Genomic DNA, 13621 nt, shown 5'->3' on the forward strand with positions numbered 1-13621 from the left:
TGCGCTGACACATTTCGCGTTTAATAAAAAAAAAAAATCCACCCCAACGGGCGTCCTTAACTAACGGAACACGGGTGCTGCCGGTTAATTACGTATATTTTTCCTCAAATGTACCTATAGTTTTCTTTGCGCTAAACAACGGGAAGATGTATGAGAAGCGCCAGCGTTTCACGAGTTTCGAACACTTATGACTATATAAACCGCTTGGCTTTCGAAGCATCTGGGGCACGGGGCGGCCTCTCTAGCATCCACCGTGGTCCCGCGTAATTCGCGCCAACAGCGCCAAATCCTCCCATAGTGGTACGTGGCGTCTGAAAAACGTTTCATTTATCGTCATGGCAACGAGTGGCGAGGAAGAAAGGAGGTTGGTGACGTCGCGGACACTGATTACGTCATTTTTGCCGCGGCAGCCGGTCCGGGCCGCCGCGCGCCAGCCGCAGCAACCGACGCTCGCCCAACTTCCGCGCCTGCCGCCGGTCGCTGCTCATGGGCCACTCGGCAATGGCACCAGGCGCGAAAGTTGGACGAGCGGCGGCGATGCCTCGGAATGGCCGCCGCCCGTCGTCTGGTATGTGCGTGCAGTAACGTGTTTAACAAGTGAACGAAGAAAACATGTTGGTATGTTTTCTGGCGTGGAATTGTTGTCTTTGTGGCAATAATAATTGGAGCGTTACACAAACATTCTTTTCGTTTTTGTTTTATTCAAATTTCATATGAAGACATCTTTGATTCGAAGTCATGAAAACACATGCACTACACAAAATATAATGCACATACATTTTATGTACACTCTGTTGGACTCTAAGCAAAAATATGACATGCAAATTTAGGCATGCAACATTGCAGAATAGGAAAAAAACGTGCAAGATGCACATTTAGGTACACAATAATTGATTACGCAAGAATAACTTCGAAAGTTCTAATCCCTATACATATTTTTTCGCGCACACTTCGGCGGGAGAAGGAAAGAACTTGAAAGTTCCACTTAATTTATACTTATTTCTTGGGCTCGCCTCGAGACGGGAATGTTCTTTAGACATTCAAAAAATTCGTTTCAGTTCAGAGACACAGTAAACGAGAACCTATAATTTAAAAGAAACCACGCACAGGTATGCTTCAACGCCTGCCTTTTGGGACAGTTAACGCAAACTCTGAAAGGAAGCGTTGACCCGACCATACACTTCCGAGAAATCTTGTTCACACCAACAAAATGCAGCGAGAAAAAACTGTTGCAACACAATAACCACACTATTGACCACTCATTGCTAGATTATATCTGCGTACAAAAATAATGCGCACCCACGTCGTATAATACAGAACACAATCGCAACACAAATCGAGCGCACCCGTCTTTTATTTTAATGGCGCGTGAACAGTCTGATTATGAGGTGGGGGGGAAGCGCAGAAAAAAGTTTTCCTGTATTGTAAGCGGCATGTACCGAGCTCATTACTTGCAGATATCGGCTAGGTGGTCACACGCTACTCCCTAGCTCGTGTCTGGGCAGCGCCTCTTGTCTCATCGTGTCCGATATCGATTCTAACTTTAGAACTATGAAACAGCAAAGCCACTCGCGATACGATGAAATGGCGCGGGCGCGCAGGTTAGATTGAACAGCAAAGCCAGCAATGCTACCTTTTTTTTGTATGAGCGAAACGCTTGTAATGGCAGCTGCTGACAACGCATGTATTTCGGCTTGGCCTTCCACTGCTCCCTGTGCAAATTGACTGGCATTGAACACCGCGGTTTTACGTCAGATTTTTCGGAGCACTGAAGCAACGTTTGGCAGCAGTTTTGCCGCAAATATCCGTTTTGGAGCAAGATGGCACCCGAAAAATTGGTTAGGGCACGCCACCCCGCGCCAACAATCGCCGTGGTAATAGGTACGCAGTCAATGACAAGAAGCGCGTACAGTAGAGCTTGCCTTCTTTGTGAGCAGGTGCAGCGTGATAACTTTGGAGGGGTTGACGTGATTCACCACAGGAAACGTCCAATGAAGTCTCGAACCGTACTCGACTTGGGGCCCCACCCAAGACTCAAACCCACTGCACGAAACAACAACAAAAAATACATCGATAATAATCCTGAATCAACGTTCAAGCAGTTGCTAAGGCAATCGCAAAACGGCAATGCCGCCTCAAATTCACCTTACGAGCAAGAGTCTGCGCGCCGAATGCGCGTTTACTTCTATTAAAACTTTGTGTACCTGCAAGGCTGGGATATATTTGCACATTAGTTTCCACTTCAAGACGACTGACATGTCTCATTAACTTCACGTTACATGTGCGAAGTGAAAATAGAAGAGTACAATCGGTCGACTTCTAAGGAATTCACTATAACTTGTACAAAGCTTATTTGCTTACCTGTCATTTTTGGAGAAGACGAGAAACTTGGCCGAACTGTTTCGCCCTGTGTTGCTGCACCACAGAGCTGCGCAGGACTGGTGACGCTCCTTCCCCCGCGGCCCCATATTTAGAATACATTCGTATATATTTTATAATGCAGCGAAACTTTCAGCCTGCGGAGGCGTTTAGGCAACCCGCGCAGCCATTCGCACGCCGGCTCGCTTACGCACGCACCAAACTGGCCCGCCGTGCGCGCCCAGAGAAAGAAAAAAAAATATTGGCGCCGGTGAGCTGTTGCGCATGCGTGAGGAGGCGCGGAAGCATGCGTGGTGTGGAAAGAAAGAAACGATGAGGGCAAGGCAAGGGCCACGCCGCAGAACCTTGCCGCTACGATCGCCCCAATTTTGAAACCGAAACTAGCCAGAGTCGCCGACCAGTGTCTGGGGTACGCTGACTTGGTGCTCTATATACTTGGGTCGAGCGAGCGAGCTAGGTCGACAAGGCGAGCGCCTCAAGTGCTCTGCACTTACAATACAAAATCAAGTGTCAATGCTACCTGGTCGAAGAAGATAAGGTGCACGCGTAATCATTGGCGTCCTTGTAGAGATAACCGTGTTCTGTGGAGATTATTCAATGAATAGGCAGGCTGTATTTTGGTACGGCGAACGTTCGAGCCGCATTCCTTTCGCGGTGGCTGTGACTGAGCGGTAACTCCGCGTTGTCGTTGCGACAGAAGACGCCACGTAACCAATAACGTCTCTCGCCTGTCGCGGCGGCGAAGGTTCTATGCCAGCAGCAACCGGGGCGCCTCCCAACGAGACTTTCGACTGCTTATCATTTTAAAAACTAATAATAACGAATGGCTCGTGCAGGATGCTCGTCACGGCACGCGCATTCCGGTTATGAAAGCCTGCCACGCTGGTTTCTTTGCTCGGGCGCCGCGTTGTGACCCCGCTGTTCCCGACAGTGACCTCCTGCCCCACATCGAGTACTTCCCAGGCCGCTTGGAAGGGTGAAAGATCCTTAGCAAAATGTATTTCGTCGAGGCGTATCAACAAATCCCAGTCGAGCCTGCCGATATTCCGAAGGCGGCCTTTATTGAACCCCCCTACGATGGCCGTAAACCGTGTACCAAACAAGACGTTGAAGTCCGCCACCATCCTGTTGAATGGCTGCGAAGGGGCCGTCTCGTTACATCAGTTACAGCGACTGAAACCGGCCTACCTCGAGGCGCCACCCAACGAACTCCGCTCAGAAGTCACATACATAACCTCTCATCAGCCTACCTCCAAGACGAACACACCTCTGCCTCGCTCTCGTGTGCAATGCGACATTTCGTCTGGGCAGGAGGAAGGGGTCCCTGCAGCGCCCTTGCGTCGGCGCTTTCTACCGGCGCCTTGGCGCCGGCTGCAAAAGATGAGAAGAAAACAAAAATCCCGCGCCATCTCCACTGACGTGAAACACGGGGAGGGGCGAAGCATGCATTGTATGAGTGTATTTTTGGCGCGTTCGCGTTTTTGCCGTCGGAGATGAAACCGTTGGGGGGTACAGGTATTCATCATCATCATCATCATCACCGCCAGCCTATCTACGCCCACTGCAGGGCAAAGGCCTCTCCCATTATTCTCCAATTACCTCGGTCCTGTGCCAACTGTGACCAATTTATCCCCGCAAACTTCTTGATCTCATCTGCCCATCTAACTTTCTGCCGCCCCCTGCAACGCTTGCCTTCTCTAGGGATCCACTGTTACCCTTAATGACCAGCGGTTATCTTGCCTTCGCATTACATGCCCTGCCCACGTCCATTTCTTCTTCTTAATTTCTACTAATATGTCTTTAACACCAGTTTGCTCCCTGACCCACTCCGCTCTCTTCTTGTCCCTTAATGTTACACCTATCATTTTCCGCTCCATTGCCCGCTGAGTCGTTCTCAGTTTAAGTTGAACCCTCTTAGTGAGCCTCCAAGTTTCTGCCCCGTAGGTGAGTAGTGGTAAGATGCAGCTGTCATACACTTTCTTCTTCAGCGACAATGGTAGGCTGCTATTCATTATCTGAGAATATCTGCCATATGCACCCCACCCCATTCTGATCCTTCTAATTATCTCTGCCTCATGGTTGGGATCCGGGGTCACAACTTGGCCTAAGTATATATATTCGCTTACCACTTCCACTGCCTCGCCATCTATCTCAAACTGTTGTGCTGTCCCCAGGTTATTGATCATTACTTTAGTTTTCTGCACATTAATTTTCAGGCCCGCGGTACTACTCTGTTCGCCCAGTGCGGAAAGCATGCTTTGCAATTCGTCCCCCGAGTTACTTAGCAGGGCCCGTCATCAGCAAATCTGAGGTTACTGAGGTATTCTCCATTAACCCTTACTCCCACCTGTTCCCAATCCAACGTTCTGAATACTTCTTGTAAGCATGCTGTGAATAACATAGGAGATATTGTGTCTCCTTGTCTGACACCCTTCCTTATAGGTATTTTACTGCTCTCCCTATGGAGGATGATGGTAGCTGTAGACCCATTATAGATATCCTCTAGTATTCTTACATAATGCTCATCTACCCCCTGGTTCCGTAATGCCTGAATGACTGCTAGGGTTTCGACCGAGTCAAATGCTTTCTCATAATCTATGAAGGCTATATATAGGGGTCAAGTATACTCAGCGCACTTCTCTATCACCTGATTGATCGTGTGAATATGGTCCATTGTTGAATAACCTTTACGGAACCCTGCTTGTTCTTTAGGTTGACTGAAATCTAAGGTTGCAGCGATTCGGTTAGCGATTACCTTGGTAAATACCTTGTAGACGACTGACAGTAAGCTGATCGGCCTGTAATTTTTCAAGTCCTTCATGTCGCCTTTCTTATGGATTAGGATGATGTTCGCGTTCTTCCAAGATTCCGGTACCATTGCGGTCATTAGGCATTGCGTATACAGGTTTGCCAGTTTTTCAAGTACAAATTCTCCGCCATCCTTCAAGAGGTCTGCTGTTATCTGATCCTCACCAGGTGCTTTGCCCCCTTTCATTTCTTTCAAAGCCTTCCTTACTTCTTCGGTCGTTACTGGTGGGATGTCTATCTCCTCTGGACTACTGTCTCGTTCGGCATTATCCTGGATGTCCCGGCTACTGTACAGATCCCTGTAGAACTCCTCGGCCACTGTGACTATTTTATCCCTATTTGTGATGACATTGCCTTGCTTATCCTTAAGTGCATACATCTGATTTTTCCCCACGCCAAGACGTCTCTTCACTGCTTTCAGGCTACCTCCGTTCTTTACAGCGTATTCGATCCTCTCCATATTATACTTCCGTATGTCAGCTGTCTTACGCTTATTGATTAACTTCGAGAGCTCGGCTCTCGAAGTTAATCAATAAGGTATTCAGTTTTGTGGTAAAAGCCTCGCTGATGCACGAATCTCTCTAGCGCGAGGCATACACGAGTGTCCCGGTGTTTTTTTAGCCGAAGCGCTCCAGCACGAGGCGTAAACGAGTTTCCCGGTGTTTTAGTACCGTGACTACATGAAACGACGATTACGACGACGACGACGACGACGACGACAGGAGACGCCAACAGCCCCAGCCCCTAAGGGGCTTGGCCCCTAAAAGAACCGGCGGAGCGTGCTGTATCACTGCAATTACGATGTGTGCGTGACCACCCCAGCGCGGCCTCCCTGGGCAGCGTACAAAGCTCTCCCATAGCGTGACGGCGAAGTTTCATGACCAGAAAGGCATTGAAGGACTCTGGTTAAACTCAAACGACCGCCAGTACGTGGTTGGTGTTTTGGCGCACGTGTGGTTTCTTCGAGGCAAAGGAACGTATTAACAGGGCACATTTCCAGTACTTTTGATTGCTGGGAATAACTGTTGAGGAGCGCTCATGTATGCTGTGCTATGTATTTTCGTACATGTATATATTCCTCCGAAATTTGCACCTGAAGTGGGGAGCACATACGCCGAGCCAGTTCGCGCTACCAACGCCAAACTCGCGAAGCCCGTTGCCGCGGGTTCTAGCGCGTGCTAGCGCGGTCCACTTTGGGAGAGATGATGAAGGCTGCGGACGAAATGGTCCGAGCCTGCCAGTCATGGAGACCTTTCAGCGGCAGGTTCGCAAATCCATGTGAGGTGCTACAGCCGGGCCTCCGACGAAGGAAGCTCTGGTGTTTCTCCAGCCTTGCACCACTAGTGCAAGTTTCCTGTACATTTATCATATATCAAACTGGTTTTGCAAACGAGTCGCGGGTTCGATTCCCGGCCGCGGCGGCCGCTTTTCTGGTGGAGCCGAAAAGCAAAAACGCCCGTGTGTACGAGATTTCGGCGCACGTTATTAAAGATCCCCTGAGGGTTAAAAATTAATCCGGAGCCCTCCACTGCGGCGCGCCTTATCGCCTGCGTTGCGTCGGCGCGTTAAACCCCACAATCAATCAATCAATCAATCATATCTGTAACGCTTGCCAGTTTCTACAAGGTCATTTCAGAGTTTGTCCCGGACACCTAATGGGGTGAATCACGCTTTGATGCCAAACTACGCTTTTAAGCAGATTCCTTATTAATGTGCGTTAGAACCGTGGGTATATAGAGTTTATACTCTGTTGCCGGGTTCATTGCCGGGTTCAACTGCTATAGAGTCTAGTGTGGTAAGGCAATACCTGGTGTTCCATAATTGATAAAAAGACACGGGAATGACCAAGATAAGGAAACATTCACCGGAGAAGTGCTTGTGAGGTCTTTTCTGCGATTTGTTCTATTTTTTATGAGTCCGTGTTTTATTTTGTACTGCTGATTGAACATTGTCTGATTATTAAAGTGAAGCTTTCAGCCTCACTGGTGATGTCCGTACGCCAGAACGCACTGCAGGAAAGCCAACTTTCTCAGTCGATGATGGTGGTCGTGTGTGAAGTGTAGAACATGTGCAGCAGAGGGAGCAAGTGACGCAGGCGTGCGACGACGCCATAGAGTTTCTTTCAGTATACAGACGACGCGACGTACACCTGGCGGCAAAATAAGCCGGGGCACGCGAGCGCGTGGCAAAATGCATCGCCGGGCCATCTGACGTTGTACCTCTGGTGCCGAGACACCGGTTCCATTGTGTTGCCGTTATGTTGAGTGATCTGGTTTTTACTAGCGCCAGAGGGAATTCCGCGTCCGGGTCCACACCGGTGGCAAAGGCACGCAAGTGCTGTTGTGTTACGGTGAGTAGGCGGTGGTTCTCGAGGCGCCGAAACTCGTCCATCATGTTCTTGTCGATGTTGTCTCCGTGGTAGAATCGGTAGTCTCCGTCAGCTTTGGTGAGGTAAAGGTTGTTGACGTTGGTGCACCGGCTGAGAGCAATGTACACGCCCTCCTCTTCGCAGCTTTGTCTTCTCGTTCTTATTCTTCTTCGGCGGTTCCCCTACGGGAAGATGACGACGGTGGTTGAACGCGAGCCTATCTCGTGATGGATTCTTTGGTTGGCCAATCCCTAGGGGCATCCTGCCATAATCAGCATCAGAGGCGCTGCGGACGGGCGGACGGGACTGGTTGAGCTGCAAGGCGCGTGGCGCTTCCCGCCACAGCTTTCCCACGGGAAATTCAGCATTCCCATCTAAAGTTTTCAGTTCGTCGTTTCCGTTGACGTTCAGCTTCGCGTGCCTTCGTTGTATCAGTAGCTTCTTGACGTAGTTTGAATGAGTCAAGGACATAAGGCGCGTTCGTAGCACTTGCTCCTGTCCCGGATTTGTAGCGTAGTGGGAAGAGCACTGCGTACCTCCCGTTGCGGCCAGAGAGTCGTGGGATGGAAACCGGGCGCCGCTAACTATTTCTTTTTTTATAGTGTAGTCTATGCAACAGAGAGACAGCCACCATGGCCCATATCCTATGGGATTGTGAAAATCACCCGCAAGAAGCCAGAAACACTACAATTCCGCCAAGATTCATGGACGCCATGAAGAATGGAAACTACGAAGACCAACTCCAGGCTGTCCAGCTGGCAATGGCTGGCCTCGAACGCCAACGGCCTGCAAGCGCCGCCTCCACGGAGGTTGTGTGAGCAGGCCTGGCAGGGGCTCAGCTATTGCGACGTACTGGCCGCGTCTTCACAGCAGGCTCTAATAAAGGTTGTTTCTCTCCCTCTCTTTTTTTATAGTGTAGTATCGCGGAGCTGTGGGTGTAAGGAGGAGAGTTGCACATGCGCAGTGAGCGTGTGGACGGCGCCGCCATCAACGACGGAGGACCAGGCGAGTCTAAGAAGTGCTCCGCATTTAAAAATGAGACTACTTACTTGGGCACCGAATTCTGAACCTTCCTTTAGATTATTGTGTAGTCTTATTTTCCTTGTCACTTGTTTCGATGTATGGGTCAGCGGGTTTTGATCGGTTTTGTGCACGTGGATGGGTTGCAGCTGCGGTATCTGCCAAACCTTTGTGATAGAATGAATATTTATGTGTGCGTTTCTTTTCATTAAATTTCAGTTGGAAGTCAGCGCTTGTTTGTCGTCTCCGTCTCGTCCTTGGTCTCTTTTGCGCTGTGTTGCTAATGTATTACCAACTAGCCGGAACCCTCACACTTTTTCCCCAACTCCCATTGCCTAATCCCTCTCCCCTAGACACCAAAATTCGGTAAAGCGTAACATGGCGTCTTTGTATCCCTTGTACATAAAAATAAATACGTGTTACCACCACCACCACCCAACGAAAAGACAGGGCAGTATATGGAGGCTGGACGCGCACGCGCACAGCGGTGTCTCGACACCAGAAGTGCAACGTCAGATGGCGCGGCGATACATTTTACCACGCGCTCGTGTGCCCCGGCTTATTTTGCTGCCAGGTGTACATAGCCCTGACGTCATGTTTTGACGTGAACGTCGACAGCCATTAGCAACAGCTCGAAGTACGATGAGAATGACATGGTTCTGCGTGCCGTGAGGCTGTTACGCCTAACGTCCCTTTTGAGGTTGAGGACGTTAGGCCTAACTTTACATTTTGGTTTTGGATTTTTGGAATTTCATTTCTTAGCAAAACCAAGGGCAGGCTGAGACTAGAGGCGGACGCGTAGAGAGAGAGAGAGAGAGAAAGCTCTTTATTAGAGGAAAGCAGAGAGGTCTGCCGGCATGTTAACGCCGACATGCTACTCTGCGGGGTACGGGAGGAGGGAAAAAAAGTTGCAATAGGAAGAAAGGTGGAAGAGAGAGAAGAAAGGAGAAAATAAAAGAAGTGAAAAAAAAAAGCGGAAGCGTGTGCGTTGGGGTCCGTCAGTGCGACACGTGAAAAGTCTATGGGCGGTTGTACAGTGCAAGAATGGTCTGGTCCTATATCAGCTCAGCAACGCCGATGTCATTCAGGTATTCAAATAATGCGGTTAGCACTTTACGCTGAGAGGAGGGAGATGGCCATGGTCCCAGAAGTGCTTTTAAAGTCAAGGAACTGTGGTTGAGGCACTCGATCTTCTGTGCGAGGTTGTTTCTTGCTTGATAGTATGTAGGACACTCCAGTAAAATGTGCTGGTTTCTGGTGAACCGCAGTTGTCACAATAGGGGTTCGAGGTTAGGCCAAGGCGATAGCGGTAGGTATGTGTTAGCGCCACGTTGAGACGTAAGCGATGGAGCAAAGTCTCTAGCTGACGTGGAAGTCGCTCCGGTAACCTCAGTGCCAAAGTTGGGTCGACATGATGCAGGAATGGGTGCTGGTTTTCCGGGAGAGACCAGAAGGTGCTTCTTCCCCTGAAAACAAGCTCCTTTGCTAGCCTAGAGGCATCGTGCTTCGTGATGAAAATGTTCCTCACGTTCCGCAGTTGCAATCCTCTCTTGGCAGCCTCATCTGCTTTTTCATTGCCTATGATGCCGCAGTGGGCAGGGATCCACTGCAGTATCACGCGGTGTCCGGCGACACAAACTAGATGATTTAGGTAAGAGACATCGCGGGATATATGTTCGTGAATGCTGAAGCAGCTGGCACGTCGAAGCGTTTGCAGTGCTGCCTTCGAATCCGTAAAGATTACCCACTGTGCTGGCTGCTGGCGGAGAATGTAGCGAAGTGCTTGTTTGATGGCGTGAAGCGCGGACTGACAGAGGCCTCAGTCAGGTTTGGCACCTTGAACCGGCACACGCTCGTAAAAGTGTTCACTGTACGCCAGGCAGCAGGTACCGATTCACGCCGCAGACTCCAAACCCAAACGCTAGGCCTACGGATTGCATACTCGGAAGTTTCTGCGGTTGCTCCAGAAAAGTGGTGCGTACCTCCAGAGGAGAACACACTCGCAGTGGCGGGTTAGCCCATACCAAGGAATCCCTCACCAGAAAGCTTCGCGTTCAAACTTCTTTAGATGGAGGGGCGCATGATTTTTTTTCGCATTGGACTTCTTTCTCTTGCGGCATCTTGTGAACGCGGTCGTGGCGCCCCGAGCCCGCATCCAATCGTTCGCCTTGCCACTCCACTTCGATGAATACACGCCACTTAATTGTTGCAACCTAATCGGTTTCCGCCTTTGCTGGAACAGTAGTCGGCGCTAACCTGTCCACCAATGACACTGTGTGACTTGAAGGTGCAGGAATAAAGGCTTCTACTGGAATCGTACGCCTCCCGGGCTTCGGCGTTGTTACCGTGTACTTGTGTGGTTGAACGAGCTTAGACGATTTGGAAACTGGCGCCACACCCACTGTCTAAGCCCTTCCCATTCCGAGACACGGCGGTAGCCAATCCAATAGGCCAAACCAACACCTGGTAGGCTTGCGGCTCGTCTTGGCTTACCATGAGTCTTTCGGGCGTGCTCGTGGGATCGTCAAGGGCTCGCGCTTGTTTATACAGCGCCGCCTGTATAAACATTGCCTACCGCGTCGCTCGCTTTCCAATGAGAGCGGTAGGGACGCCTAGTTCAGGCACTCATCCGGTATGCGCCGCGCGCAGGCGGACGTAACGCCTTACGTCACTGCTCGCGAGTCGCGAACACTGCACCCACTTCCCCCTCACCACGACACCTCAACTTACATCGACCCATCATCCCTCTCACACGACACACTCTTCGAAATCACCATTTATGCCACAAAAAGCGGCCTTGTACGGGCGATTTAGCCGTGGTCTGCACGACTTCTGAAGTGAGCCCTTGAAGACGGCGTCATAAGGACTGTGCTCCGCCCTCCCCATTCCCTTCCTCCCCCGCCTGGCCTTTGGCCTTCCTTTCTAATAAAGTTTATTACAACAACAACCACTTCTACAGCGTGTCTCTGCCAGCGTGCCGATGATGATGATGATTGCTATTGGTTTCCCCTTTGTAGCGGGGCGATGACATGTCATTTTACCAAAAAGAACTAATATGCCCGTGTTTTACACTCTTGGTTTAATACTAGCGCTGCTTAGGGCAGGCACAAAAAGTTTATTAGGCACAAAATACTTTTTTTTTCCTGTTACAGGTGGCAACTGTCCTAGGCAATATTCCCCTCTCTGCTTTTCGTCCACCAGCATTCTAATCTTCTTTTCGTCCCCTCGACAGCCTTGAAGTTAACTTCCTCTGTGCTACCCTTAAATCCTAGGGATTCTGGAAGCCGAATATTTCCCTCATGTAGATTGGGATGGATACCCTCGGATGGATACCCTAGGGGAACACTAGACAAACTGTTAACTATTTTGCATAGTTTCCGAGAAGCGGCGCTGGCTGGCGGACATGGAAGCACGTAGAAAGGCTACGGAGAGGGAAAGGGTAGGAGAGAGAAACAGGAGAGTGGCTGTTTGGCCATTCTTCGCTCACGCGTTAGGCAGGGATTATACAGGCGGCGTTGGTTTAAATTTCCTTTGCTCACAAAACTGGCGATGCGTTGGCCACCTCCCCACTCGTGAAGTGCTTCCACAATCCGGGCATGGTTGACCGTGTCAAAGGCTGCTCTAAATACATGGTCATCTACAGAGGACGTATGGTTAGATAAAACGGCTGAAACCCTGGTTTTATCCGGACTATTCCAAAACAAAGTATATTACCCGCTAACACGACTTCATCATTACGAGGAGTCTCATTTACCTGTCATGGCTGCTTAGTTGCCAGTGAAGTTGTAAATATTATAGAATTCCCGTCTGCTGCCAATAAATGGCCGCCTACGGAGGGTGTATGGTTACACAAAGCGGCTGTTACGCTGGTTCTATCAAAAGTATCCCGAAACAAAGTATACCATAATTATCCGTGTTTTGTTTCGTGCCCTCCTTGGACTGCTCACCCGTCAACGCAGCCACACTTCTTCTTCTCCTTCACAGACTTTTCAAATTGGAATGGCACTGAACGTTTTGTACCCTAGTATTCGGCATGATATGCCCTTTTCGGAACCCACGGAACCCATGATTGTTTTGATTGCGCGCTGTAACATTAACAGTGCAAGTGCTTCTTAAAAATAAAACTCCTGCGTCATTAGCATTCGGAAAGGGTTACCCACGGGAAAACTATTCTGATGCTCACAGAAAATGCAGTCTGAGGTGATATTGTGTCCGGAAAAAATCTGAGTAGAACAACAATGGGAGTAGAGGAAAATGTGTATTTGAGCTGAATCCTTCTCACGAGAATTCCCATCACCGGAGGCAGCAGCAGCGGTTTCCCTGAGCCCCGCCATCCTCGCAGCACATCCGAGGCCTCTGTTGGGTGGCGTAGCGCAGGGTCCAGAGCCGGGCCATGCGGTCGTGCTCTTTCCTGTCATTGAAGTACTGCGAAGCGATGGCAGTCGAAACCGGCATCCACGGGTTGCAGTCGGCGAGCAGCGATGAGATGGAGAGCAGTACCTTCGCCACGGTGAGAGCAGGACTCCACTTGTCCCCGAGAATGTCGACACTTATCCTCCCTCTGTTGTCCACGTTGCAGTGGTAGACCCGGGTACGGAAGGTCACCCTGGGTGGTTTGTACGGATATTGCTGGCCGAACTGGAAGTCCAGAAGAAATTTGCCGCCTTCGTACGGAGATCCCGGCGGGCCAGCAAAGCTTGCGGCCCACTCGTACAAGTTTCCGGCCTTTGGCCCAGCGCTGCAGTTGGGCGGAGGATCAAGCATAAAGTCCACCAATTCCTTCTGCAGCCTTTTGGTGCGGATGTTCGCATTCATAAACATGGCGCTCTTCGATTTCATCAACCTTTGTAGACGTACGTCTCGGCTGGCCAAGAGTACGGCTGCTAGTTGTGGAAGAATCGGTTAGGCCTCGCTCGTTCGGACAATGACAACCACACCGTAAAGAACTCTTACGGCCTCCGGGTTACGTACGCGCAGCAGGCAGCAGGCGTGGCAAATGCCCCACGCAAGCTCTCCACGCCGTTCTCGACGTTGCACCGCGTAGAA

General features: G+C 50.2%; 1 pseudogene; it reads right to left on the reverse strand.

The window, feature by feature from the left end:
- Positions 1-12868: 12868 nt before the first annotated feature.
- Positions 12869-13396, reverse strand: LOC144148528 (ubiquitin-conjugating enzyme E2-24 kDa pseudogene; annotated as a pseudogene).
- Between the last annotated feature and the right edge of the window lie 225 nt (positions 13397-13621).

The sequence above is a fragment of the Haemaphysalis longicornis genome, unplaced genomic scaffold (assembly GCF_048455015.1).
Source record: "Haemaphysalis longicornis isolate Haplotype H1 unplaced genomic scaffold, Haemaphysalis longicornis Haplotype H1 scaffold_8, whole genome shotgun sequence".
NCBI lineage: Eukaryota > Metazoa > Arthropoda > Arachnida > Ixodida > Ixodidae > Haemaphysalis > Haemaphysalis longicornis.